This window comes from Sturnira hondurensis, unplaced genomic scaffold, assembly GCF_014824575.4.
Source record: "Sturnira hondurensis isolate 20B ecotype Veracruz unplaced genomic scaffold, ASM1482457v3 Scaffold0022910, whole genome shotgun sequence".
In the NCBI taxonomy this organism is placed as follows: Eukaryota; Metazoa; Chordata; class Mammalia; order Chiroptera; family Phyllostomidae; genus Sturnira; species Sturnira hondurensis.
In genome coordinates, this window is record NW_028095541.1 from 3,744,820 (window position 1) to 3,772,619 (window position 27,800).

A 27,800-nucleotide genomic window follows, 5' to 3' on the forward strand; every position below is an offset into this window, starting at 1 on the left:
GGAACTGGCCTGCAACCTAGGCATGTGCCCTGACTGGGAATCGAACTGCGGTTATTTGGTCCACAAGCCTGCACTCAATCCACTGAGCTAAACCAGCCAGGGCCTGTACCATATTTTTTGATCCACTCATTTACTGGTGGGCACCTAGGTTGCTTCCAGCACTTGGCTACTGTAAATTGTGCTGCCATGAACATTGGAGTGCATAGGTTGTTTTGGATTTGTGTTTCAGGGCTCTTAGGATATAATTCTAGCAGTGGAATTGCTGGATCGAAAGACAGATCCCTTTTTAAGTTTTTGAGAAAATTCTATACTGTTTTCCATAGAGGTTGCACTAGTCTGCAATCCCACCATCAGTACACTAAGGTTCCCTTTTCTCTACAACCTCTCCAACACTTGTTTGTTGCTTTTTTATGATGGACATTCTCAACTGTGTGAAGTGGTATCTCATTGTAGTTGTAATTTGCATTTCTCTGATAGCTAGTAATGGTGTGTATTTGCATATTTCTCTGGCCTTCTGTATGTCCTCCTGGGAGAAGTGTTTGTTCAAGACCTTTGCCCATTTTTTAATTGGGCTGCTTGTCTTCTTAGAGTGGAGTTGTCTGAGTTATTTGTATATTTTCTAGATTAAACCCTTGTCTGAGGAATCATTGGCAAATATGTTTTCCCATACAGTTGGTCCTCTTTTCATTTTAATACTGTTTTCTTTAGCCATGCAGAGGCTTTTTATTTTGATGAGATCCTATTCACTTATTATTTCTTTTATGTCCCGTGTTCTAGGGGACATATCAGTGAGAATGTTGCTGCATGAAATATCTGAGATATTCCTGGCTATGTTATCCTCTAGGACTGTAATGGTTTCATGATTTATATTTAAATCTTTATCCACCTTGAAATTATTTTTGTGTATGGTGTAAGCTGGTGCTCCAGTTTCATTTTTTTGCATGTAGTTGTCCAGCTCTCCAAATGCCATTTGTTGAAGAGGCTATTTTTACTCCATTTTGTGCTGCTGCCCCTTCTGTGGAATATTAATTGACCATGAAGACTTGCATTAATTTCTGGGTTCTCTATTCTGTTCCATTGGTCTATCTTTGTTCTTATGCCAGTACCAGGCAGTTTTGATTACAGTAGTCTTCTAATACAGTTTGATATCAGGTATTGCAATCCTTGCCTCCTCACAATTTCAGCAGCTATTTAGGATCATTTATGGTTTCATGTAAATCTTTGAAGTGTTTGTTCTATATATGTGAGATATGCCATTGGTACTTTAATAGGTATTGAATTGAATCTATAAATTGCTTTGGGTAGCATAGGCATTTGATTATGTTAATTCTTAAGATTTATGAACACAATATATATTTTCATTTGTTTGTATCTTCCTTACTTTCTTTCTTCAGTGTTGTATAGTTTTCTGAGTACAGGTTTTTCACCTCTTTGGGTGGGTTTATTTCAAGGTACCTTATTTTTCTTGATGATATATCAAATGAGAGTGTTTTCCTGGTTTCTGCTTCTGATATTTCATTGTTGGTGTACAAAAAGCCTTTGATTTCTGAATATTGACTTTGTATTCTGCTGTTCTGCCAAATTCACTTGTTAGGTCAAGTAGCTACTGGAGGAGTGTAGTAGACTTTCTTTGTACACTATCATAACATGTATACAGAATGAGAGTTTTGTTTCCTCCTAATTTGGATGCTATTAATTTCTTGTTCTTGTCTTATTGCTGTGGCTAGGACTTCCAAAACTATGTTGAATTGAAGTGGTGAAAGCCGCCGTCCTTGTCTTGTTCCTGATCTTAGTGGGAAAGCTCTAAGTTTTTGCGCAATGAGTATGATGTTGGCTGTAGGTCTCTCATATTTGGCCTTTATTATGTTGAAGAAAGTTTTCTCTATTCCCACTTTGCTAAGTGCTTTTATCGTAAATGGGTGCTTTACATTATCAAATGCTTATTCTGCATCTATTCATATAATAATGTGATTTTTTTTGGTTTATGTGACGTATTACATTTATTGGTTTGCAAATATTCCACCATCTTTACATCCCTAGAGTGAATCCCACTTGATCATGATTTATGATCTTTTCAAAGTATTACTGCACATGATTTGCCAATGTTTTCTTGAGTAATTTAGTATCTACATTCTTCAGTGATATTGGTATAAAGTTTTCTTTCTTGGTTATATCTTCATTTGGTTTTGGACTTAGGATGTTGTTGGCTTCATAAAAAGAGTTTGGGAGTCTTCCATCTTCTTGAGTTTTTGAAAAGTCTGTGAATAATAGGGGTTAGCTCTTCCTCAAATGCTTTGTGAAATTCACCTGTAAAACTGTCTTGTCAAGGGGTTTTGTATTTCAGAAGCTCTTTGTTTACTGATTCCATTTCATTAGCTGTTATTGGTATATCCAGGCATTCTGCTTCTTCTTCATTCAGTTTTGAAAGAGTTCATTATTCTAGAAATTTGTTCATTTCACCAAGGTTTTCAAATTTCTTGACATATAGTTTTCCTTAATAATTTCTTACAATCCTTTGTATTTCTGTGGTATCAGTTATAATACCTCCTCTTTCATTTTTTAGTGTGTTTATTTGGGTCCTCTCTTTTTTTCTTGATGAGTCTGCTTAAAGGTTTGTCAATTTTGTTTCTCTTTTCAAAGAACCATCTCCTGGGTTTATCAATCCTTAGAATTATGCTTTAAGAACCTATGTCATGCCCTGGCTGGTGTAGCTCAGTGGATTGAGCACGGGCCTGCGAACCAGAGGATCGCAGTTTGATTCCCAGTGAGGGCACATGCTTGGGTTGCAGGCAAGTTCCTAGCAGGGGACACACGATACATTATGTGTCCCTGGCAGAGGCAACCATACATTGATATTTCTCTCCCTCTCTCCTTCTCTTCCCCTCTAAAAATAAATAAATAAAATCTTTAAAAAAAGAACCTATGTCATTTAAATCTGCTCTGATCTTGGTTGTTTCCTTCCTTCTATTTCCTCTGGGATGTCTTTGTTTTTGTTCCTCAAATTCATGTAGGTGTTAAATTACCTTGTTTATTTTAACTGTTTTTATCTTTTTAAGGAAAACCTGTATCACTAAGAATTTCCCCCTCCAGACTCTTTTTTTCTGTGTCCCATAATTTTTCAATTGTTATGGGTTCATTTTCTTTTGTTTCCAGAAACTTTTTGATTTCTTCCCTAATCTCATTCTTAATCCATTCAGTGTTTAATAGCATGCTATTCAATCCTCATGAGTTTGCATGTTTCGGGGTTATTTCCTTGAGGTTGGTTTCTAGTTTCAGTCCATTGTGGTCAGTGAAAATGCTTGATATGATTTTAATTTTTTGAATTTGTTGAGGCTTGTTTTGTGTCCTATCATGTGGTCTATGTTAGAAAGTGTTCCATGTGCAGTTAAAAAATGTGTATTTTCCTTCTTTGGGATAAAAGGCTCTTTGTATATATCAGTTAATTCCATTTAATCTAGGGCATTGTTCAATGCCACAATATCTTTGTTGATATTTTACTTGCAAGATCTGTTGATATTTGACAGTGGGGTCTTAAAAATTTTTTGCTATACTTGTGTTCCAGTCAATATCTTTCTTGAAGTCCTCCAAGATTTTTTAAATGTATTTGGGTGGTCCTATTTTAGGTGAATATATATTTACAATGATATGTCTTCCTGATGGATTCTTTCTTTTAGTATAATGAAGTAAACTTCTGGTTGTCTTTTTATGGATTTTTTAAGTCTGTTATTTCTGATATGAGTATTGCTACCCCAGCTTTTTTTAATTTTTAAAGAATTTATTTATTCATTTTTAGAGAGAGCCAAAGAGAAAGAGAATATGTGAGAGAGGATTATCAAAGTGTGGTTGCCTCTCACAGATCCTGCACCAGGGATCTGTACCAGTGAAATGGCCCACAACCCAGGCATGTGCCCTTACTGAGAATTTAACTGGTGACCCCTTGGTTCACAGCCCATGCTTAATCCACTGAGCTACACCAGCCAGGGTTCTACCCCAGCTTTTAATCCTGAGCACTTGCTTGGAATATTTGTTTCCAGACCTTCACTTTCAGTCTGTGTCAGTGTTTTGTTCTGAGGTAGGTTTCTTGTAGGCAGCATATGTGTGGGTCATGATTTCTTATCCATTCCACTATTCTATGTCTTTTGATTGGGGCATTTAATCCATTTATGTTTAAGGTTATTATTGATAGGTAATTTCATTGTCATTTTTTGTTCCTGTTTTCCTCTCTCACTCACTAATTTACTTCCTATTCTTAAAGCAGACCCTTGAGTGTCTTTTGTAGAGCTCATTGGAGGAGATATATTCCTTGAGGCTTCTTTTGTCCCAGAAGCTCCTACTTTTGTCATTTTTATTTTAATTGAGAGCCTTGCTGGGTAAAGTAGTCTTGGATGCAGGCCTCTGATTTTCATTAATTGGAATATTTCTTGCCATTCTCTTCTAGCTTGGAGTGTTTCCATTGAGAATTCAACTGCTAGTCTTATCAAGGCTTCCTTGTGTGTTACTTCCTGTTTTTTCCTTGCTGCTCTTAAGATTCTCTCCTTGTCTTGGAATTTTGCCTTTTTTGTAGGAGACCGGTTTGTCTTGGCCTGGCAAATGTGACTCAGCTCTGTATGGAAAACGTACAGATTTAAAGTAGTGGGCAGGAGCCAGATCTTCAAACCAAATTTTCCCATGGGAATCAGGCCTAGAAAATACTTACAGACTGTTATGGCTTGCTCTTGCTAAAACTCCCTCACCCTGTTTGGTCTAAAGCAACAAATGTATACTGTTTATCCTCAAGGTAACTTCCAAAGCCTGTGTGAGCTCTCCCAAGGACAGAGCTAATCAGCTCATTGCCATCCCCCTCTGCATGTTATTTTTATTTCCTTGATTGTACCTAGAATGTAGACAATAATGTTCTGTGTGATAGATAATAAAGCTTTCTATGATGTAAGACCCCAGGAAAACAATAACAGCCCCTCTAGGCAAGGGTCGGGGTGCTCCCCTCTTGAGGGAGTGGCAGAGGCACCATAGGCACTCTCCCCTTGAGAGAGTAGTTGTGCCTGTTCCCTTTTTCCACACAGGATTGTTGTCACCTGTGCATTGATTCTCATTGTCAACCACAACAGGTGGACTCTGTTGGACAGAGTCTGTAACACTTTTTAATTGTTATGTGTGTTGAAGTAGGCCTCTTTGAGTTCCTCTTGATTGGCACTCTCTGTGTTTCTTGGATTTGTGTGACTTTTTCTCTCATCAAATTAGGGTTGCTTTTTCAAACATGTTTTCTATCCATTGCTCTTCTTCTTTTTCTTCTGTTATCACTATTATACAGATATTATTACGTTTCATGTTGTCCTGCACTTCCCTGAACCCTTCTTTATTCTTTCTTAGGCTCTTTTCCTTTTCTTGCTCTTTGTGAGAGTTTTTTCTACCTTGTCCTCCAGCTCACTGATCCGATCCTCTTTTTCATCTAACCTGCACATGATTCCTTCTATTGTGCTCTTCACGTCACTTAAAATCTAGTTAGTGTGATTTCTACTCTCTCCTTAACCTTCTTCTATTGTTATCTGTTGGTGGTTCTTTTGTTGGTGGGTTTCTTCTTCCAGTAAATATACTGGTGTTCATAGTTTCCACCTACTCTTTTTTGTGATCAGTTAGAAGGGGAATGCAAAATGGTTTATGACAGAGGGAGTATATTCTATGGTATTTAAAGTAGCAACCCATAGAGAAGAGATAGAAGATTCTTTAGGTGTGTAGAATGTCAACTGTGCTATTTTACCCATCTAGCCACTTGTTATTAAGTGTGGAAAAAAGATGAGAATCTGTTAGGGGTGGGAGGATTTTGAAATTAATCTAGAAAATAGTGAGCTTGTGGGAGTTCAGATTATGAGGTAAAGTGAGAGTAAAAGATAGAAAATAGATGTAGTGTACAAGAGAATAGAGTTAACTATCACAGTAATAAAGTTCAGGAAACAGTGAAGTGTGCTAAGACCTGGGAGGGGTGTTGTGTAGTATTTATAATTGTATGGAACAGCAATTATTTGCAATAGTAGTGGAGCAGCAATCATATGATATATTCTATGTGATCTGAATAAAATGAATATTAAGTATATGACCTAGAGTACTGTGCCATTGGAGCACAAGTGAAGTGAAAGATAAAATATTACACTATGAAAGACAGAAAAAGGGAAACCAGTCAAACAATGCAATTTAAAAAAATTATCTATTTTTAGAGGGGAAGGGAAGGAGAGAAACATCAATGTATGGTTGCCCCTCGTGAGTCCCCTGCTGGGAACTGGTCTGCAACCCAGGCATGTGCCCTGACTGGAATCAAACCACGATCTTGTGGTTTGCAGGCCTGCACTCAATCCACTGAGCTACACTAGCCAGGGCTCAAACAATGCAATTTAACAACCAAGTGAAAAACACTAAACAGAAAGAAAAAAAATGCAAAAATACTAATAAAACATGTAAAATAATGAAATAATTATAAACACACACACAATAACTTTTAATAACTTTTGAATAACTTTGAAAGTTATTCCAAGGAGCAATAACTTTCTAGTTCCTTGGAATAGCAAGGTAAAATTTGTCTCACTGTCTCAGTTGTTAGGATCACCTTTTTTAAAAATTTTATTTATTTATTTATCTTTAGAGGGGAAGGAGAGAGGGAGAGAGACATCAATGTATGGTTGCCTTTCGCATGTCCCCTGCTGGGAGTTGGCCTGCAGGGAACTGGCCTGCAACCCAGGCATGTGCCCTGACTGGGAATCGAACCATGATCCTCTGGTTCACAGGCCTGTGCTCAATCCACTGAGCTATGCCAGCCAGGGCTAGGGTCACCTTTTTTTGTGTGTAGCTCTGGTCCTTTCACAGCTCCAGGTTTTATTGTCTCACTTGTGGGAATAAAAAAAAAGAAGGAAGAAAGAAAGAAGAAAAGAAAGGGAGAAGGAGAAAAAAGAAACCTCTTGCTAGCTTTAAAGAAGCCAGTTCTGCTTCATATTTCTGGCTGAAGCAGGCTTAGTGGGGATTGGTCTTGCTTTCCTCCCTTCCTGTGGGTTTTGGGGCCAGGTCTGTGCTGCACTCTTCGCAGTTCCTCAGCCTCCAGCCTAATTCTTCTGTTTCCTCCCAGGGCCCTAGTGCTTTTCTGTGCCATTCCTACACCTCAGTCCATCAGATGTGCTGTCCACGAGGTGTACCAATTACGGGCAACTCACACACCTCCTCGGTCTTTGCTGTCCTAGATTCTAGGGACTCTCAGAGTTTCTTCAGGGTAGTCCAGCCCTCCCCTCTAACAAGTTAAGTCTTTCTAGGTATTGCTGACTCCCTGAGCCCTGTTGCTCTTCTTTGTGGGGGCATCTCCGCCATCCTCTTAGACAGCCAGTCAACCCTGCAGGTTTGGGGCTGCACTGTATCTACTGTAGATGCAGGGGTGCACCTCCTCTGCTGCTGTGCTCAGAGGGCTGGGGCTGGGTGTGAGGTACCTCAGGGTGGCGGGCTCAGGCACACTCCATCCTTGGGGCAGTGGGTGTGAGCACTGGTCCTCTGATGCTGGGGCTGGGTGGGCAACTGCCCGGCCACAGGTTCAGGTGTGCACTGTCATCCAGGTTGCCTGTAGGCATGGGTGCTCAGCCTCTGCTGCTTTGGTGGGATTGGCGATTGCTGGGCCATACGTTTGAGTGTGCACCATTCCCAGGGCTTCAGGTATGAGTGTGTGGCCTCTGCTGCTGCAGAGGAAGCCAAGCTGCTCTGGCTAGGGGAGTAGGAGTGCAGGATATGGGGGCAGCTGCTGTGGAGCATTCCTCAAACAGCTGCTGAATGCCTCTTTTTTCTCTTTTTGTTTTTGAAAAATTCCTCCTATTCAAGCCTGCTGCTCCAAACAAGCGCCTGGCTTCTCACACAGCTCAATTCTCCAATCAGACCAGGGACTGACCTGGTCAAGGTCCCTCATGGCCTAAACCTTCCCAGTCGGCATCCACAGTCTCAGTGGGTGCACACACCCCTGTGTGCTTGCCACTTCATCCTCATCCCCCGTGCCCACGACTTCAAGCATCCAGGTCTCTCCTGGTGCTGCTTATACCTTGTTTGGCAGAGAAGAGAGCCATTTCTCTGGCTCTTACTCAGGAATTCGGTGGCAGACCTAGTGGTTGACAGGCCCGGAACTGCAGCTGCCCTGGTCCCCATGCTGGTCCAAGGGACCTTATTGTGCTGAAGCACTCCCCTTACCATCTGATTCTTCAATGTCCTCCACAATATTTTGGTCTCCAATATTCATATATGCTGGAATACCATTAGCTGTTCACTCTGTTCCTCAAAAGATTGGCTAGGTGTTCCACCCATGCACAGAGGGCAGTCAACTCCTGTCCCACCTATCTCGCTGCCATCTCTATACATTTAAAATTATTTTATGGCATTTACAATTTACCCAATTTTATTTTCTATGTATTTTTTCTGAATTACTGTTTTGGACTTATTTCGATAGATATTCAGGAGTGAAATTGCTGGGTCATAAGGTAGTTCTTATTTTTTTATTGTTCAGTTACAGTTGTGCCAATTTTCCCCCATTGCTCTCTCTGGTCCGGTCTACCCTCTACTTCCACAGTCAACACCCACCCTGTTGTCCATGTCCATGGGTTCTTTATATATGTCCCTTCACTAGACCCTTCCCCTTCTTTCTTCCTTTTCCTCCTCCACTCTCCCCTATGGTCACTGTGGGCAGTAATACAGACTGGTGCAGCCACTGTGGAGAACAGTATAAAATTTCCTCAAAAAACTAAAAAATATAACTGCCTTTTGATTCTGATCACACTAAGAATATACTCTAAGAATCCTGAAACACCAAGTCAAAAGAACCTATGCACCCCAATGCACATAGCCAGGTTATTTACAACAGCCAAGTCCTGGAAACAGCCTTGATACCTATCAGTAGATGAATGGATCAAAAATCTATGGTACATTTATGCAATGGAATACTATGCCACAGAAAGAAAGAAGGAGCTCCTTCCCTTTGTGACAACATAGATGGAACTGGAGAGCATTATGCTAAGTGAAATAAGCCAGGCAGTGAAAAACAAATGCTGTATGATCTCACCTATAAGTGGAACCTAATCAATAAAACAAATGAATTAAACAGAACCAGATACATGGAAATAAGGACCAAATAGACAGTATCAATGTTTATTGCTTATTTCATACAATATTCTATGCATCTTAGTATGTTTTCTCATCAATTTTCAACTTTTGTTTCTAAAATACATGCTTTCTTCTATTTGAATGAGAAACCAAGAGCGGCTTTATATTTCTTGTATACTTTTATGTCTTTTCAAATTTGATGTTAGTCAGACTTTTAGTTCAAAATAACAAACTGGATATATATACTTAACTCTTCTTTCACAATCCCTGTTAAATTTAAATGGAAATATAAAAATAAGAAAAAGTATTAGGAATATAAACTAGAGAAAGTTATTATCCACAAGTAGGTAATATTATTTTTTTCAGAATGCAATACAGAACATAATATATTGTGAGGAGAGCAGTGCAGCTTATAAGTCTTTTAATATCAAGTCTTCCTAGAGTTTAAATGAATGTAGTATGGGGCAAAGCCATGAAAGAGACCCAACCTCAGAGCAGCAGGATCTAGAGGGGATAGCAGAATGTCAAGTCATCTGTGAGATCAGGGTCCAATCCATCAGTGTACTTTTTGTGAGCACCAAGCGTGAGAATGTACCTGTTCCTCTTAGCATTTTCTTAACATGGAAACATTTGATGCTGCTCTCATGTGTTCCTAACATGAGCAGTCATTAGAATTAAAGAATGGAAGTATTATTCCAACTAACAGAAAGCTTCCAAGAAATATAGAAATTACACATTCTATTCATTTTGAGTGTTCAACTTAAATATCACTTTCCTAGACAGGACTTCTTTAACCTCTTGACTGGCGGTCAGGAAAAGGTCAGGAAAAAGGGCTAGAGGTCGTCAGTTGGAACCATAATTCAGAGGCAGGGAAAAAACTTTGAGGTTTACCCCTTGACTATCACTCCAGTCTCATTTGACACACTCTTGTACTTCTAATTGTTCACTGTGAGGGGTCTTTCTGACTCATTTCAGCTCCTTGAAAATACCAAGTTGTTTTCCAAAGCAGGACTTTGCCACTTCTTTTCTACCTGACTGGATCACTCTTTCTTTAACTGTTGTCTTCCAGCTCTTAATCATTATATAAATCTCAATTTAATGTATTGACTCACCAAGAAATATCCCAGCTACGTATTCTTAGGTGTGCTCCTGATATCTCATTGTGGTTTTAATTTGCAACTCTTTGAAAGCTAGTGATGTTGAGCATTTTTCCTATGTCTATGGGCCATCTGTATGGTTCATACCTGAAGAAGTGTTAATTCAGATCCTTTGCCCATTTTTAATTGTGTTGTTTGTCTTCCTGGCAGTGAGTCACATAAGTTCATTATATATATATTTTAGATTAAATCCTTGTCCCAGGTATCATTTGCAAATATTTTCTCACAAAGAGTCAGGTCCCTTTTCATTTTATGATGGTATCTTTATCTGTGCAGAAGATTTTGATTTGGTGTAGCCCCATTTGCTTATTTTTTTATTTCCCTGGCCTTAGGAGAAGTACCAGCAAAAATATTGTTATATGAGATATCTGAAATTTTACCACTTAAGTTTTCCTCTAAGACTTTTATGGTATCATGACTTGTATTTAAGTTTTTATCCACCTTGTGTTCATTCTAGTATATGGAGTAAGATGGTGGCCTAGTTTGATTTTTGGTTTTGCATTTACCAGTCTGGTTCTCCCAACACCTTTTATTGAAGAGACTGTCTTTATGCCATTGTATGCTCTTGTCTCCTTTGATAACTGTTAATTCACTAAAAAGGTATTTATTTCTGAGCTCTCTATTCTGTTCTATTGATCTATATGTTTGTTAATTTTTAAAGATTGTATTTATTTATTTTTAGAGGGAAGGGAAGGGATAGAAAAAGAGATGGAGAAAAACATCTATGTGTGGTTGCCTCTTGTGAAACCTTCACTGGGGACCCAATCCACAACCCAGGCATGTGCCCTGACTAGGAATTGAACCAGCAACCCTCTGATTTACAGGATGGCACTCAATCCACTGAGCCACATCAGCCAGTGCTATGTGTCTGTGCTTATGCCAATACCAGACTGCTTTGATTACAGTGGCCTTGTAATATACTTTGATGTCAAGTATTGTGATCCTTTCAGCTTTGTTCTTCTCTCTCAAGATAGCTGAACATATTTAGAGTCATTTTGGGTTCCATGTAATTTTTTGGAATATGTTTCTAGAACTGTGAAATATGCCACTGGTATCTTAATAAGAATTGTCTTGATCCATAGACCTCAGACCTGCCAAATTTGCTATCATTAATAAATCAACAAACAGCAAGTGCTGGCAAGGATATGGAGAAAAGGGAACCCATGTACAGTGTTGGTAGGAATGTAGACTGGTACAGCCACTGTGGAAAACAGCATGGAATTTCCTCAAAAAATTAAAAATGGAATTGCCTTTGTCCCAGTGATTCTATTCCTGGCAATAAACATTAAGAATCCCGAAACTTCGACTACTACAGGGGAAGATGGCGGTGGAGTAGGGTGGAGAGGATTCCACTACCCTCCACACATGGGAGAAAACCCTGGCCAATCTGAGCAGGAACACAGTAAATAGCCAACAATGCCCCAGCATATAGGAAAATAGGAGTCCAGAAATTATAGCGGACACTGAAATACCAGACAGTGAGGAGACGGCTGCAGGTCAATAAGGTCTGAGCGACCAGTGCAGAGGCGGCAGGCTGAGGTGTCCACCTCTGCTGCTCCGGGTGCCTGGGCCCCTGGCCCAGTCTGCCACAGACTCTTTGGGAGCCTAGGACCAGCAGCAGGGTCCCTGGGAGAGAGCCACGTCATCATCTCCCTCCCAGCCCAGCTGTACCTGAAGTGTCAGAGAGAGGAATGGGCATGAGGAGGCAAACATGGGGGCCTTGATCACCCATGGAGTCTGTGGTCTCTGGCTTGGGAGAATTGAGTGTCATCTTTGCCTTCCCCAGTAGCAGTGGGAAAGGTTCCTGCCCAAGCCTGCAGGACCAGGAAAGCCTGGCCAAGCACACGCCTGCACCCCAGCTCACAGGGGTGACTCCAGGGGAAAGAGTGTTCTGAGGAAAACCTGATTTCCCTGGTGTTGGGGAGAGGCACTGGTCTGGATCTGAGGAAAGTACTCCTGAAACTGGCTGAGTACACCTAGAAGAAAGAAAGGCCACACCAATTGCCCCTCAGCCTGCTGTAGCCAGTGAGACAAGAAAAAACAACTTGGCGAGCTGGAAATCAACAAGACGTATTTTTTCAAATTTTTCTTTTATTTATTTTTATTTAGGTAATCTTTAATTTTTTAACGTTATTATTTTTTTATCTTTCATTACCTTTTCTCCTTTCTTCCCAAACTTGTCGATTTTTTCTCCCTTCTGCTGCCTTTCCCCCCTCCACATGTGAGACAAAATCTTGGAACTGTGAAAAGACCAGAGTTGGACCCAAAGAGGAGGCATCCCAACAGTAGAGACAGAGAGACAAATTTCACTTTGCTATAGCAGAGAAACTACAAGTTACTGCATATTTGTATTATTATTTTTGCATTATTCTTACATCTTTTATTTTAATAGTATCTTTGTATTCCTCCTCATCCTGTATAGTCTTCTTTGCCTTGTATGGATATATTGTATCATTTGACAAGCTTCCCCAGTCCCCTCATTCATAGAGTATTGCTAATTTTACTGTATTTTACTTCACCTGTGCTCCATTAGCACATGATTGAAGGTCTAATACTTCCTATTCTTGGTATCTCACAGATTCTGTCATATAATTGTTGCTCTAATATTACTGTAAATAATAGCTGTTCCATACTATTGTAAATACTACACAACACCCCTCCCAGATATTAGCCCACTTCATTGTTTCCTGAACTATATCACTGTAGTGGTTAACTCTATTCTCTCTCACACTACACCTATTTGCCATCCTTTATTCTCACCTTACCTCAGAATCTGACCTCCCACAACCTCATTGCTTTCTAGATCCAACTCACAAACCTTCCCTCCCCGATGAGAGCCTTATCTTCTTTCAATTTTTCTAAAAAGTGGCTAGTTGGGTTGAAGATGATGGTTATCACTATACATACCCCCCAAATCTCCTATCTATTCTCTACTGGCTGCTACTGTAAATATCATAGAATACTTTCCTGAGGTCATAAACCATTTTGCCTTCCCCTCCAATTGATCACACACACACACACACACACACACACACACACACACACACACACAGAGAATAGGTGGAAGTGGTGAACACGAGGATACCCACTGGAAGATGAAACCTAACAACAAAGGAACCACCAACAAATAACAGCATAAGAAGGAGAAGGAGAGAGTGTAAACCACACAAAAGATCAATCCAAGATCTATCTGGAAATACAACTAAACACTAGAGAAACTACCAAATGCAAACAACTGAACAAGAGCAAAAGAGAAACCTCAAAACCTTTTATACACAGAAGAACAAGCTTAAACGCAACCTGCCCACACAATCACAACACATTAAAATGGGTGGTGGACAGAGGGACCATCAGTTCACAGGCTGGCAGGAAGGATCCACAAAAGAAAAACCCCAAAACAACCAAAACCCAAAGACAAACACACAGCCAAAGTAAAGGACAGCCCAAGACCAGGCGCTGGGGAGAACAAGGAGACTACACCACTGAATCTCACAAGTATTACAACACAGAAGTGCACACCATAAACCCAAGAAGCCAGAACAAATCAATTTAAGAAGCTGAAGCTAACAAGAAGAGTCTCACAAACAATGGGAAGACAAAAAAAAAAAAACAATCCTCAAATGAAAGGAAAGGAGGAAGCCTTAGAAAGACTGTTAGATGAAAGAGAGGAAAGTCAGCTATCAGATATTGAATTCAAAGCACTGGTTGTCAGGAAGTTCAAAGAGCCCACAATGATCAACCAGAAACTACAGGGGAATTACAATGAACTCATTCAAAACTATGTCAACATGAAAAAGGAAATAGAAACTATCAACAAGGGCCAAGAGGAAATGAAGAATTCAATTTCTGACTTGAAAAAGACAGTGGAAGGAGTCAAAAGGAGGATTGATGAAGCAGAAGACTGGATCAGTGAGTTGGAGGACAAAGTAGAAAAAACTGAGAAAGAGCAAGAAAAGAAAAAGAGGCTCAGAAAGAATGAAGAGGGATTAAGAGAAATGCAAGAAGATACAAAATGTAATAATATCTGAATAACAGGGATACCAGAAGAAGAAGAGCAAGGAATACAAAATCTATTTGAAAAAGTAGTGAGGGAAAATATCCCTAACTTGATGAGAGAAAAAGTCACACAAATCCAGGAATCACAGAGAGTCCCAATCAAGAGGAACCCCAAAAGGCCCACTTCAAGACACATCATCATTAAAATGGCAAAATTCCAAGACAAAAAGAGAATCTTAAAGGCAGCAAGGGAGAAAAAGTAAATAGCATACAAGGGAGCCCCAATAAGGTTAGCTGCTGACTTCTCAATGGAAACTTTCCAAGCAAGAAGAGAATGGCAAGAAATATTCCATATGGTGAGAACCAGAGGTCTGCAACCAAGGCTACTTTAGCCAGGAAGGCTCTAAATCAAGATAGAAGGCCAAATAAAGAGCTTCCAAGACAAAAGAAGTCTAAAAGAATACACCTCCACCAAACCAGCTCTGCAAGAAATACTAAAAGGCCTGCTTTAAGGAAAGAAAGAAAAAAAGAGAGACAAAGAGATGCACAGGTACAAAATGACAATGAATAAGTACCTCTCAATAATAACCTTAAACGTAAATAGATTAAATGCTCCAATTAAAAGACATAGAATAGCTGAATGGATAAGAAAGCGTGACCCACACATATGCTGCCTACAAGAGACCCACCTCAGGACAAAAGACCTACACAGACTAAAAGTGAATGGCTGGAAACAAATTTTCCAAGCAAGTGGACAGGAAAAATAAGCCAGGGTAGCAATGCTCATATCAGACAAAAGAGACTTCAAAAGAAAGGGCCATAAAAATAATCCCAGAAGGCCACTTCATAATACTCAAGGAAAGAATCCACCACGAAGACATAAAGACTGTAAATATATAGACACCCAAACCAGGAGCACCCAAATATATAAAGAAAATCTTAGAGGACTTCAAGAAAGATATTGACAGCAACACAATTATACTTGGGAATTTTAACACCCCACTGTCAAAAATGGGCAGATCTTACAAACAAAATATCAACAAAGATATTGTGGCACTGAATAACGTCTTAGATGAAATGGACTTAACGGATATATACAGAGCCCTTCATACCAAAGAAGCTAAATACACATTTAGCAAAATACACATTACTTTCAAATGCACATGGAATATTTTCAAAGATAGACCGCATACTAGGACACAAAAAAGCCTCAACAAATTTAAGAAAATTGAAATCATCCCAAGAATTTTCTCAGACCAGAAGGTACTGAAACTGGAAACCAATCCTAAGGGAAAAGACCCAAAACACCCCAAATCATGGAGATTGGATAGCATGCTATTAAACAATGAATGGGACAAGAATGAAATTAGGGAATAAACCAAAAATTTTCTGGAAACAAATGAAAATGAACTCACGACTACCCAAAACTTATGGGACATAGCAAAGGTAGTACTGAGAGGGAAGTTCATAGCAATACAGACCTACCTAAAAAAGATATAATCATTTCAAAGGAACAACCTGACCCTATGCCTACAAGAACTTGAGGAACAGCAACAAAGACAGCCTAGAGCAAGTAGAAGGAAGGAAATAACCAAGATCAGAGCAGAATTAAATGACATAGAGACTAAAAGCACAATTCTATGGATCAATGAATACAGGAGCTGTTTTTTTGAAAAGATAAAACAAATAGACAAGCCTTTAAGCAGGCTCAGCAAGAAAAAAAGAGAGAGAATCCAAATAAACACAATCACAAATTAAAGAGGAGAGATTACAACTGACACCACAGAAATACAAAAGATGGTAAGAAATTACTATGAAGATCTGTATGCGAAGAAATTTGAAAACTTTGGTGAAATGGACAAATTCCTAGAAAAATATAATCTTCCAAACCTTAATGAAAAGAAAGTTGAGGGGCTGAACAGATCAATAACAGCAAATGGAACCGAAGCAATAATCAAAAAATTCCTGTCACACAAAAGTCCTTGACCAGATGGTTTCACAGGAGAATTCTACAAAACATTTAAGAACAAGCTAAACCCTATTCTTCACAGACTATTCCAAAATATCAAAAATGATTCAAGACTCCCAAATTTTTTTTCATGAAGCCAACACTATCCTAATCCCAAAACCAGATAAAGATACAACTGTGAAAGAAAACTCTAGGCCAATAACTCTGCTGAATATAGATGCTAAAATCTCCAACAAAGTATTGGCAAATTGCATTGAACAATACTTTAAAAAATAATGCACCATATTCAAGTGGGATTCATCTCAGGGATGAAAGGATGGTTCAATATTCATAAATCAGCAAACATAATACATCAGACAAACAAAAATCACATGATTATATTCATAGATGCAGAAAAAGTTTTTGATAATGTAGAACACCCATTTAGGACAAAAACACTCAGCAAAGTGGAAATAGAGGGAGCATTCCTCAATATAATAAAGGCCATATATGAGAGACCTACAGTGAACATCTTACTCAATGGGCAAAAACTAAAAGCTTTTCCACTAAGATCAGGAACAAGACAAGGTTGTCCGCTTTCACCACTCCTATTCAATATAATATTGGAAGTTTTAGCCAGAGCGATCAGACAAGAGAAGGGAATAAAATACACACAAATTGGAGAGGAGGAAATAAAACTGTCACCGTTTGCAGATGATATGATAGTCTACATGGAAAATCCTATAGACTCTACTGCAAAACTGCTCAACCTAATAATGAATTTGGCAAAACAGTGGGATACAAAGTCAATATCCAGAAATCAAAGGCATTCTTTGTATACCAACAATAAAACAGCAGGAGCAGAAATTGAGAAAAAATCCCATTCGATATAGCAAAAAGGAAAATAAAATACCTAGAAAAAAAACCTAACAAATGGGGGTAAAAGATGTGTATGCAGAAAACTACTCAACACTGAAGAAAGAAATCAAGGAAGACACAAACAAATGGAAACATATACCATGTTCATGGATTGGAAGAATTAACATCATCAAAATGTCCATACTACCCAAAGCAATATACAGATTCAGTGCAATACCTATTAAAGTACCAATGGCATATTTTACAGACATAGAACATACACTTCAAAAATTTATGTGGAACCATAAAAGACCCCGAATAACAGCTGCAACGTTAAGAAAGAAGAACAAAGTAGGGGGGATCACAATACCTGGTACCAAAGTGTATGACAAGGCCACTGTAATCAAAACAGCCTGGTACTGGCATAAAAAGCGGCACATGGACCATTGGAAAAGAACAGAGAGCCTAGAAATAAACCCAAGTCTCTATAGTCAATTAATATTCTACAAAGGGGGTAGCAACATCTAATGGAGTAAAAATATTATCTTCAACAAATGGTTTTGGGAGACCTGGACAGCTAAGTGCAAAAAATGAAACTTGAGCACCAACTTACATCATACACAGAAACAAGTTCAAGATGAATAAAATACTTAAATATAAGCTGTGACATCATTAAAATCCTAGAGGAGAACACTGGCAGAAAAATCTCAGATATTTCACGCAGCAACATTTTTACTAATATGTCCCCTAGAGCAAGGGATATAAATGAAAGAATAAACAAATGGGATGCCATCAAAATTGAAAGCTTTTGCACAGCTAATGAAAACAGTATTAAAATAAAAAGATAACTAACTATATGGGAAAACATATTTGGCAATGATACCTCAGACAAGGGTTTAATCTCCGAAATGTATGAGGAACTTATATGACTCCACTCTAAGAAGACAAGCAACCCAATTAGAAAGTGAGCAAAGGACTTGAAGACATTTCTCCAAGGAAGACATACAGAAGATCCAGAGGCACATGAGAGGATTCTAAATATGACTAGCTATCAGAGAGATGTAAATTCAAATTACAGTGAGATACCACTTTACACTGGTCAGACTGGCCATCATAATCAATGCAGCAAACAAGTGTTAGAGAGGTTGTGGAGAAAAGGGGACCCTAATCCATTGTTGGTGGGATTGCAGACTGCTAAAACCACTATGGAAAACAGTATGGAGTTTTCTCAGAAAACTCAGAATGGATCTGCCTTTTGACCCAGCAATTCAACTGCTAGGATTATATCCTAAGAACCCTGAAACACCAATCCAAGAGAACCTATGCACCCCAATGTTTAGAGCAGCACAACTTACAATAGCCAAGAATTGGAAGCAACCTAGGTGACCATCAGTAAATGAATGGGTCCCAAAACTATGATACATATATAAAATGGAATTCTATACAGCAGAAAGAAAGAAGGAGCTCCTATCCTTTGCAACAGCATGGATGGAACTGGAAAGCATTATGCTGATTGAAATAAGCCAGGCGGTGAAAGACAAATACCATATGGTCTCACTTTTGACAGGATGCTAAACAGCGAAACAAATAAAGCAAGCAAAATATAGCCAAAGACACTGAGATGGAGAACAGTTGGACACTGACCAGAGGGTAGTGGGGAGGGAATTTCAGAGGGAAAGGAGAATTTACATCAACTAGTATGAAGGACACATAGACGAAAACTATGGGGGGTGGAAATGGGAGGGAGGTGAAGAGCACTGGGGGGTGGGCTGGGTTGGGAATAAAAAGCAGACAACTTTACTTGAACAACAATTAAATAAATTAAAAATAATAATGGTGAAACTCCAATTCAAAAGAATTTACACATCCTCATATTCATAACAGTGGTATTTACAATAGCCAATATTTGTAAACAGTGTATGTGCCCTCAATAGATGAGTTGATAAAAAAATTGTGGTCCACTTACACAATAAAATACTACACAGCAGAAAAAAAGAGGGGGTCCCTAACGTTTGCAACATCATGGAAGGAACTGGAGATTATTATGCTAAGTGAAATAAGCCAGTCAGTTAAAGACAGATACCATGTTATTTCACTTATGAGTGGAATCTAATTAACAAAATAAACCAATGAAAAAAATCACATCATAGGCATAGAATCATGGAACAGACTGACAGGTATAAGTAGGAAGGTAGGAAGTGGGGACTGATTGAAGAAGGTAAAGGAATTAGTCAGAGCACATATATAAATTCCCCATGGGCATGGACAATAATGTGGGAACAGACTATAAGAGCAGGGGTGGGCTTGAAATGAGTGGGACAACTATAAAAGCACAAACAATAAAATATGAAAATAAAAAATACTGAAAAACAAAAATATCTAGTAATTGTCAATTGTTTGTATAGACATTTGTTCTTTTTAAATATTTTATTTATTTATCTTTTGAGAGTGAGGGAAGGATAGGAGAGAAATATCACTGTATGGTTGATTCTCGTGTGTCCCCTGTTGGGAACTGGCCTGCAACCCAAGCATGTGCTGTGACTGGGCATCGAACCATGATCGTCTGTTTCGCAGGCCTGGTATAGCTCAATCCACTGAGCTATACCAGCCAGGGCCTGTATAGACATTTGTTAAATGACTCTCTCCTCTACTAGACTCCAAACTTTATGAGGACAGTAGCTGTATCTGTTTTTACATTATCTCTAGCACATAGCACAATGTCTAATAGGTACTGAATACATATTTGTTAAATGAATGAATTGTTAATTCAGCTCAGTGGTTGAGTTAATTGACATATGTTTGGCACCAGTTGCTGTTCTCCAACTACTTCCAATGAAAAAGAGGCCCCCAGTTTGGGCAAATAAGTTTAAAAAATGTATAAAATAATAAATTAAATATCGCCCATTTCTTCTTAGAGGAACCCAAATATTGGAAAAGAGTTTCATTAAATCTGATACAGAATCTATCCCAAGAACTATGCTCCTCATATCACAGTGAATTATTTCAAACACTTTAGGTCCTAATCATTCTAATACTACTTAAATTGTTCCAAAATGTAGAAAGAAAATAAGCACTGCCAATTTTCTTTTAGCAAATTGGCAAATTCTGAACTCAAAAATAGCAGACAGGAAGAAAATCTCAGAATATTTAAGTATATAATTTATAAATAAAATATTATTAAGAGAAACCAGTGTTCATTAAAGGATTAATTTACCACAGCTAAACAGAATTTATTTAGAATGTTGAGATTATTTGATACGGGGAAGGTATTAATATGTTTATATAATTCACCATATTAATAAGTCATTCAGATTGTTTTCATTGTTGACATAGGAATAGACAGACTTCTTTAACATGCTCAATTGGGAAATATTGGAAACCTTTTTATTAAAATCAGAAGTGAAGCAATGATAACAACTATCATGTTTTTTTAAAGTTCTAAAAGTATTAGTCACTGCAAATAGCAAATAGATAATAAAGTAAAATAACAAGTAAACACATTAGAAAAGAGAATACAATCATACAGGTTATAGGACTTTTTACTAGGTAATCCAAAATATAAATCAACTGAAAAACTGCCTGAAACAAAAATAAAATTGAGCATATTGCTTACTCAAAAAGTTAATATATAGTAGTGACCATCTGAATGTAGAAAATCTATTGATGTTTATGCATGGGCCATCAAGGATCATATATAAAAATTAATAGCTTTCCTACATTCAAGTGGTAACTACTTAGAAAATACGATGGAAGGATGGATGCTGTTTCCTGTAATAGGAAAACTATTGAAATGTTGTTCAATTACAGTTGTCTGTTTTTACCCCCTACCACTCCTCCCACACTCCAGCCATCACTACCTTTCTCCCTTGCTTCCACACCTCCTCGGTTATGTCTATGTGTCCTTTATAGTTGTTCCTGGAAATGCTTCTCCCCATTATCCCCTCACAGCACTCTTCTGCTTACATCAGATTGTTCTTAATTTCAATGTCTCTGGTTATGGTTTTCTTGCTTGTTTGTTGTATTGATTATGTTCCAGTTAAAGGTGAGATAATATGATATTTGTCCCTCTCTGCCTGGCTTATTTTACTTAGCATAATGCATTCCACTTCCATCCATGCTGACGTGAAGGGTAATAGCTCCTTCTTTCTCTCTGCTGTGTAGGATTACACTGTGTAAATATACCACCATTTTTTGATCCACTCATTTACTAATGAGCACTTAGGTTGCTTCCAGCACTTGGCTTTTGTAAATTGTCCTGTTATGAACATTGGGTGCATAGGTTCTTTTGAAATGGTGTTTCAGGGTTCTTAGGCTATAAATCCAGCAGTGGAGTTGCCAGGTCAAAAGGCAATCCCATTTTTAGTTTTCTGAGGAGATTCCATACTATTTTCCAGAGTGGTTGAACCTGTCTGCATTCCTACCAACATTGCACTAGGGTTCCCTTTTCTACACATCCTCTCCAACACTCGTTTGTTGCTTTGTTTATGATGACCATTCTCACTTCTGTGAAGTGGTATCTCATTGTGGTTTTAATTTTCATCTTTCTGATGGCTAGTGATGTTGAGCATCATTTCATATTTCTCTGGGCCCTCTGTATGTCCTCCATGGAGAAATGTCTCTTCAGGTCTTCTGCCTATTTTTTAATTTGATTCTTTGTCTTCATGCAGTGGAGTCATGTGACTTTTTAATATATTTTGGAGATCAAACTGTTGTCTGAGGTATCACTAGCAAATATATATTCCCACATAGTTGGTTTTCTTTTCATTTAATGATGTTTTATTTAGCCTTGCAGAGGCTTTTTAATTTGATGAGGTCCCATTCATTTATTCTTTCCTTTATGTCCCTTACTCTAGGTAGCATACTGATGAAAATATTGCTTGGTGAAATGCCTGAGAGTTATCCTGCCTATGTTTTCCTCTAGGACTTTCATGATGTTGCCACTGATATTTAAGTCTTTCATCCACTTTGAATTTATTTTTTGGTATGGTGTAAGTTGGTGATTGAGTTTCAATTTTTTAAATGTAGCTGTTTCAACCTCCTACCACCATTTGTTGAAGAGGCTATTTTTATTCCATTCTATGCTTCTCCCTCTATTTTCAAATATTAATTGGCCATAGAGACTTGGGCTTATTTCTGGGCTCTCTATTCTGTTCCATTTTTTTGTGTCTGTTCTCATGCCACTACCAGGCTGTTTTGATTACAGTGGCCTTGCTATATAGTTTAATATCAGGCATTGTGATCCCTTCTCTTTTGTTCTTCTTTCTCAAAATTCTTATGACTATTCAGCATCATTTATGGTTCAATATAATTTTGGGGGATTTTAAAATAAATCATCAAAATAAGACAAAGTCAATTGAAAGATTTGAAAAAATTTAAACGAGGCTCTTGAAATAAAGCAAGAACACAAATGTTAATCTTCAACTTTACAAAAGATCACAGATATTCATTACATGGAAGTTCAAACCCTAAAGAATGTGACAAATACTGTATTTAGAGAAAAATGAATACCTGTATATGATTTAATTTTAATGAAGGAAGATTTGAAAATAAATTAAACATTTAATTCAAGAAGCTAAGAATAAAAATAAACTTAAGGATAACAAGAAGATTTTAAAAACAAACCGGAGCAATTTGTAAAATTGAATAAAAATAGAATACAATTTTCAGATCCTTAATAATAGTATCTGGGTTTTTAAAATAGCAACAAAAATTAATAAATAAATTTAAATAAAAAATAAAAATGGACTTGTAAAGATACATAAATTCATTTTTATTTACTTATTTATTTATCATTGTTATTCAATTACAGTTGTCCCCATTTTTCTCCCATCACTCTTCCCTGTCCTAACCATCCCTACCTCCCACATTCTATTCTCCCCCCACATTGTCTTTGTCCATGGGCCCTTTATACATGTTACTTGACCTGAGTCTTCCCCTCCTTTCCTCTGTTAACCTCCACTCCCCTCTGGTTAGTTCCAGTTTGTTCTGTATTTCCATATCTATGGTTCTATTTTCTTTCTTATTTATTTTGTTGATTAGATTCCACTTATGGATGAGATCATATGGCATTTGTCTTTCACCCACTGGTTTACTTTACTTTGCATAAAACTCTCCATTTCCATTCACACTGTAATGCAGGATAGAAACCCCTTACTTATTTCTGCTGAATAGTATTCCATTGTGTAAATGCACCCCAGTATTTTTATCCCTTCCTTCATTGATGGGCACTGAGATTGTTTCCAGGACATGGCTATTGTAAATAACCTGGCTATGAACATTAGGGTACATAGGGTTTTTTGAATTGGTGTTTCAGTATTCTTAAGGTATAGTTCCAGAAGTGGAATTACTGGGTCAAAAGGCAGTTCCATTTTTAGTTTTCTGAGAAAATTTCATAATGTTTTCCACACTGGATGCACCAGTCTGCATCCCTACCAACAGTGTACTATCATTTCCTTTTTACCACATTCTCATCCTCACTAGCACTTGTCTGGTGATTTGGGTATGATGGACATTCTGACTGGTGTGAAGTGGTGTCCCATTGTGGTTTTAATTTGCATTTAAATGCGGATTTTAGTATCACTCTTTGGTCCCTAATCACTGGCTAATGATGCAGAGCATCCTTTCATATGTCAAAAGGACCTTTATATGTCCTACTTGGAGAAATATTTGTTCAAATTGTTGTCCATTTTTTAATTGGATTGAGTGTCTTCCTGGAGTGGAGTAGTGTTAGTTCTTTATATATTTGTACATCTAAGCCTTGTCCTGTCACCGGCAAATACATTTTCCCATATAGTTGGTTCCCTTTTCATTTTGCTGATATTTTCTTTAGCCGTGAAGAAAATTTTAATTTGGTGTGGTCTCATTTGTTTATTTTCTTCCTTTATGTCCCATGTTCTAAGGGACATATTGGTGAAATATTGCTGTATAGAATATCTGAAATTTTTCTGCTTATGTTTTCCTTTAGGAGTTTTGTGGTGTCACAACTTACATTTAAGTCTTTTTTCCACCTTTATTTTATTTTTGTATTTGGTGTAAGTTGATGATCATATTTTTTTTGCATGTAACTGTCCAGATCTCCCAACACTATTTGTTGAAGAGATAATTGTTACTTCATTTTATGCTTCTGCTCACTGTATTGAATATTAATTGACTGTAGATACATGGGTTTATTTCTGTACTTTTTATTCAGTTCCATTGATCGATGTGTCTGTTCTTATGCCACTACTAGACTCTTTTGACTACAGCGTCCTTGTTATGTAGTTTGATACTAGGTATTGTAATACCTCCTACTTTATTCTTTTTTCTCAAAATTGCTGATGCTATTTGGGGTCATTTTCAGTTCCAGGTATTTTTTTAAATATTTGTTTTATATTTGTAAAATATATCAGTGTATGTTAATAAGGATTGCATTGGAACTATAGATTGCTTTGGGTAGGATGGACATTCTAATGATGGTAATTCTTCCAATTAATGAGTGCAATATGTATTTCTATTTACTTGTGTCTTTATTAGTTTCTTTCCTCACTATTCTGTAGTTTTCTGAGTACAGGTTTTTTACCTCCTTGCTTAAGTTTATTCCTAGGTACTTTATTTTTCTTATTGCTGTAGCAAATTGGATTTTTTTCTAATTTATGTTTCTGATATTTCATCGGGCATGCACTTTCATCATGTAATATCAACATATCTATTGAAATATATGTGTATTCTTACCTCAAATAATGTTCCATTTATTAGGAAAAAACATAAATGTGTAAGACAGAAACTGTGGTAAACACTATAATAACTCCTTAAATATGTTTATAATCTAATCTCCCAACCCTGTAAATATGTTGACTTGCATGATATAAAAGAACTTCACACATATGGTTTCATATATCTATGTGATTTAAGATGAGTAGATGAAATTAAGGTGATAGATTTTAAGATGTGGAGATTACCTATTATCTATATGGATCCAGTCTACTCATATGAGCCCTTATAAACAGCACATTCTGCCTCTGGAGACAAAAGAGGTGAAGCAGAAGGAAAACAAGAAAAATTCTGGGAATTTGACCTACTTTAAAATTTCTAGAACTAAAGTCTAGAATCTTTAGAAGCTGAGAATGACCTTTAGCCAACAGCCAGCATTGAATTGGTGACCTTGCTTCCGCAAACACAATACAAGAAACTATATTCTGCTAACAACTTAAATGAACTTTGGTGTGTTTGGTCATGGCTATTACATATATGAAAACTTCATGAGGTACTGTTATTATTTTAAATTAATTTTATGTATTTAATAATAAACTTAATAATGAAGAACATTCTTTAAATAATGAAGAACATCTTTTTAAAAATTTATTTAATTATTTTTCAAGTACAGTTTTCTGTCTATTACTCCCATCCCATCCTACCCCCCTGTGCTCCCCCCTCCATCCCATTTCCACCCTTCTCAGTTGTTGTCCATGTATCCTTTATATATGTTCCTCTAAATCCCTCCCCTATTTCCCCTGAAATTCCCTCTCCTCTTCCCTCTGGTCACTGTCAGCCTGTTCTCTATTTCAGTGTCTTTGGTTATATTTTGCTTGCTTGTTTGTTTTGTTGTTTAGCTTCCTGTTAAAGGTGAGATCATATGGTATTTGTCCTTCACCACCTGGCTTATTTCACTCAGCATAATGCTTTCCAGTTCCATCCATGTTGTTGCAAAAGGTAGGAGCTCCTTCTTTCTCTCTGCAGCATAGAATTCTATTGTGTATATGTACCATAATGTTTTGATCCATTCATTTACTGATGGGCACCTACATCTTGTTTTAGTTTCCTTTTATAATTTATTTTTTTCTATACAACAATTTATTTTCTCATTTATAGTTTTTCAAGATCAGTTGTCTTCATTCCCGTCATACTGTCCCCCATCCACTCCCACCTCCCACCCTCAATCCTACCCACTTGAGATTTGTCCATGAGTCCTTTATACATGTTCCTTGACCATCCTCATTATCCCCTTTTTTCATTCATTACCCCTCCCCCACCCCTCTAGTTAATGTCAGCGTGTTCTTTATTTCAGTTTCTCTGTTTAGGTTTTGCTTGCTTGTTTGTTGTTGTTGTTGATCAGTATCAACTTATAGGTGAGATGGTATGGTATTTTTCTTTCACCACATGGCTTATTTCATTTAGCATAATGATCTCCAGATCTGCCACTTCTATCCCACACAGTATTGGAAGTCCTAGCCACAGCTAATCAGATTAGACAAAGAAATAAAAGGCATCAAAATTGGAAAGGAGGAAGTAAAACTGTCACTGTTTGCAGATGACATGATAGTATACATAGAAAACCCTATAGTCTCCACAAAAAACTAATTGACCTAAAAAATAAATTTGGCAAAACAGCAGGATACAGAGTCAATATGAAGAAAATGAAGGCATTTTTGTACATCAACAATAAAATATCAGAAACAAGAATACAGAAAAAAATCCCATTTACTACAGCAACAAGAAAAATAAAGTACCCAGGAAGAACCATAAGGCAAAAGACCTTTACTCAGAAAACTACCCAACCATGAAGAAAGAAATTAGGGAAGGCACAAATAAATGAAAGCATATACCACATTCATGGATTGGAAGAATTAACATCATCAAAGTGTCCGTATTACCCAAAGCAATTTATAGATTTAATACAATCCCTATTAAAACACCAATGACATATTTCATATATATAGAACAAATATTTCAAAAACTACATGTAACCATAAATGACCCTTAATAGCCACAGCAATTTTGAGAAAGAAAAATAAAATAGGAGGAATCACAGTATCTGATATCAAACTATATTACAAGTCCACGGTAATCAAAACGTTATAATACTGGCATAAGGACAGAAATATAACCCTGGCCAGTGTGGCTCAGTGGTTTGAAAGCTGGCCTGCAAACCAAAGGGTTGCTGGTTTGGTTCCTAGTCAGGGCACATGCCTGGGTTGTAGGCCAGGTCCCAAGTTGGGGGGTGCCTGGAAGGCTACCATATTTTGATATTTTTCTGCCCGTCTTTCTCTCTCTGTTCCTCTCTCTAAAAATAAATAAAATATTGTTTTAAAAGGAAAAAATGAACAGACACATTAATCAGTAGAATACAACAGAGATCTCAGAAATAAACCCAAGTCTCTATGGTCAATTAGTATTTGAGAGAGGGAGAAGAAGCATAAAATGGAGTAAAAATAGCATATTCAACAAATGGTGTTGGGGGATCTAGAAACCTACATGCCCCCCAAAAAAAGAAAGAAAAAAAAGAAACTTGACCACCAACTTATACCATACACAAAAATAAACTCAAGTTGGATAAAAGACTTAAATATAAGTCACAACACCTTAAAAGTCCTAGAGGAGAACATAGGCAGGAAAATCTCAGATATTCCATGCAGCAATATTTTCACTGCTATGTCCCCTGGAATAATTTCACCTGACTTTGAACAAAATGTCAGCCAGATATTTCTCCAGCAAAATGGGCTTATTCAAGAACAATAAAGAATTGCAATTGAGGACATGCAATCATAGAGGGCTGCATGCAAGTTTGTTAAAACAGTGGAGAGGCAACTCTTTTATAAAGGGAAAGAGTAAGTTGGGACTACAATTATAAACAAAGAGTTTTCTCAATTGTGCTGCATTTGGTGTAGTGGGATAGTTCTGGCCTCCCTACACCATTTTAAATGATATATCTGTTACTATTTTTTACATACTCAATATAAACTTCTGAATTGACAGTT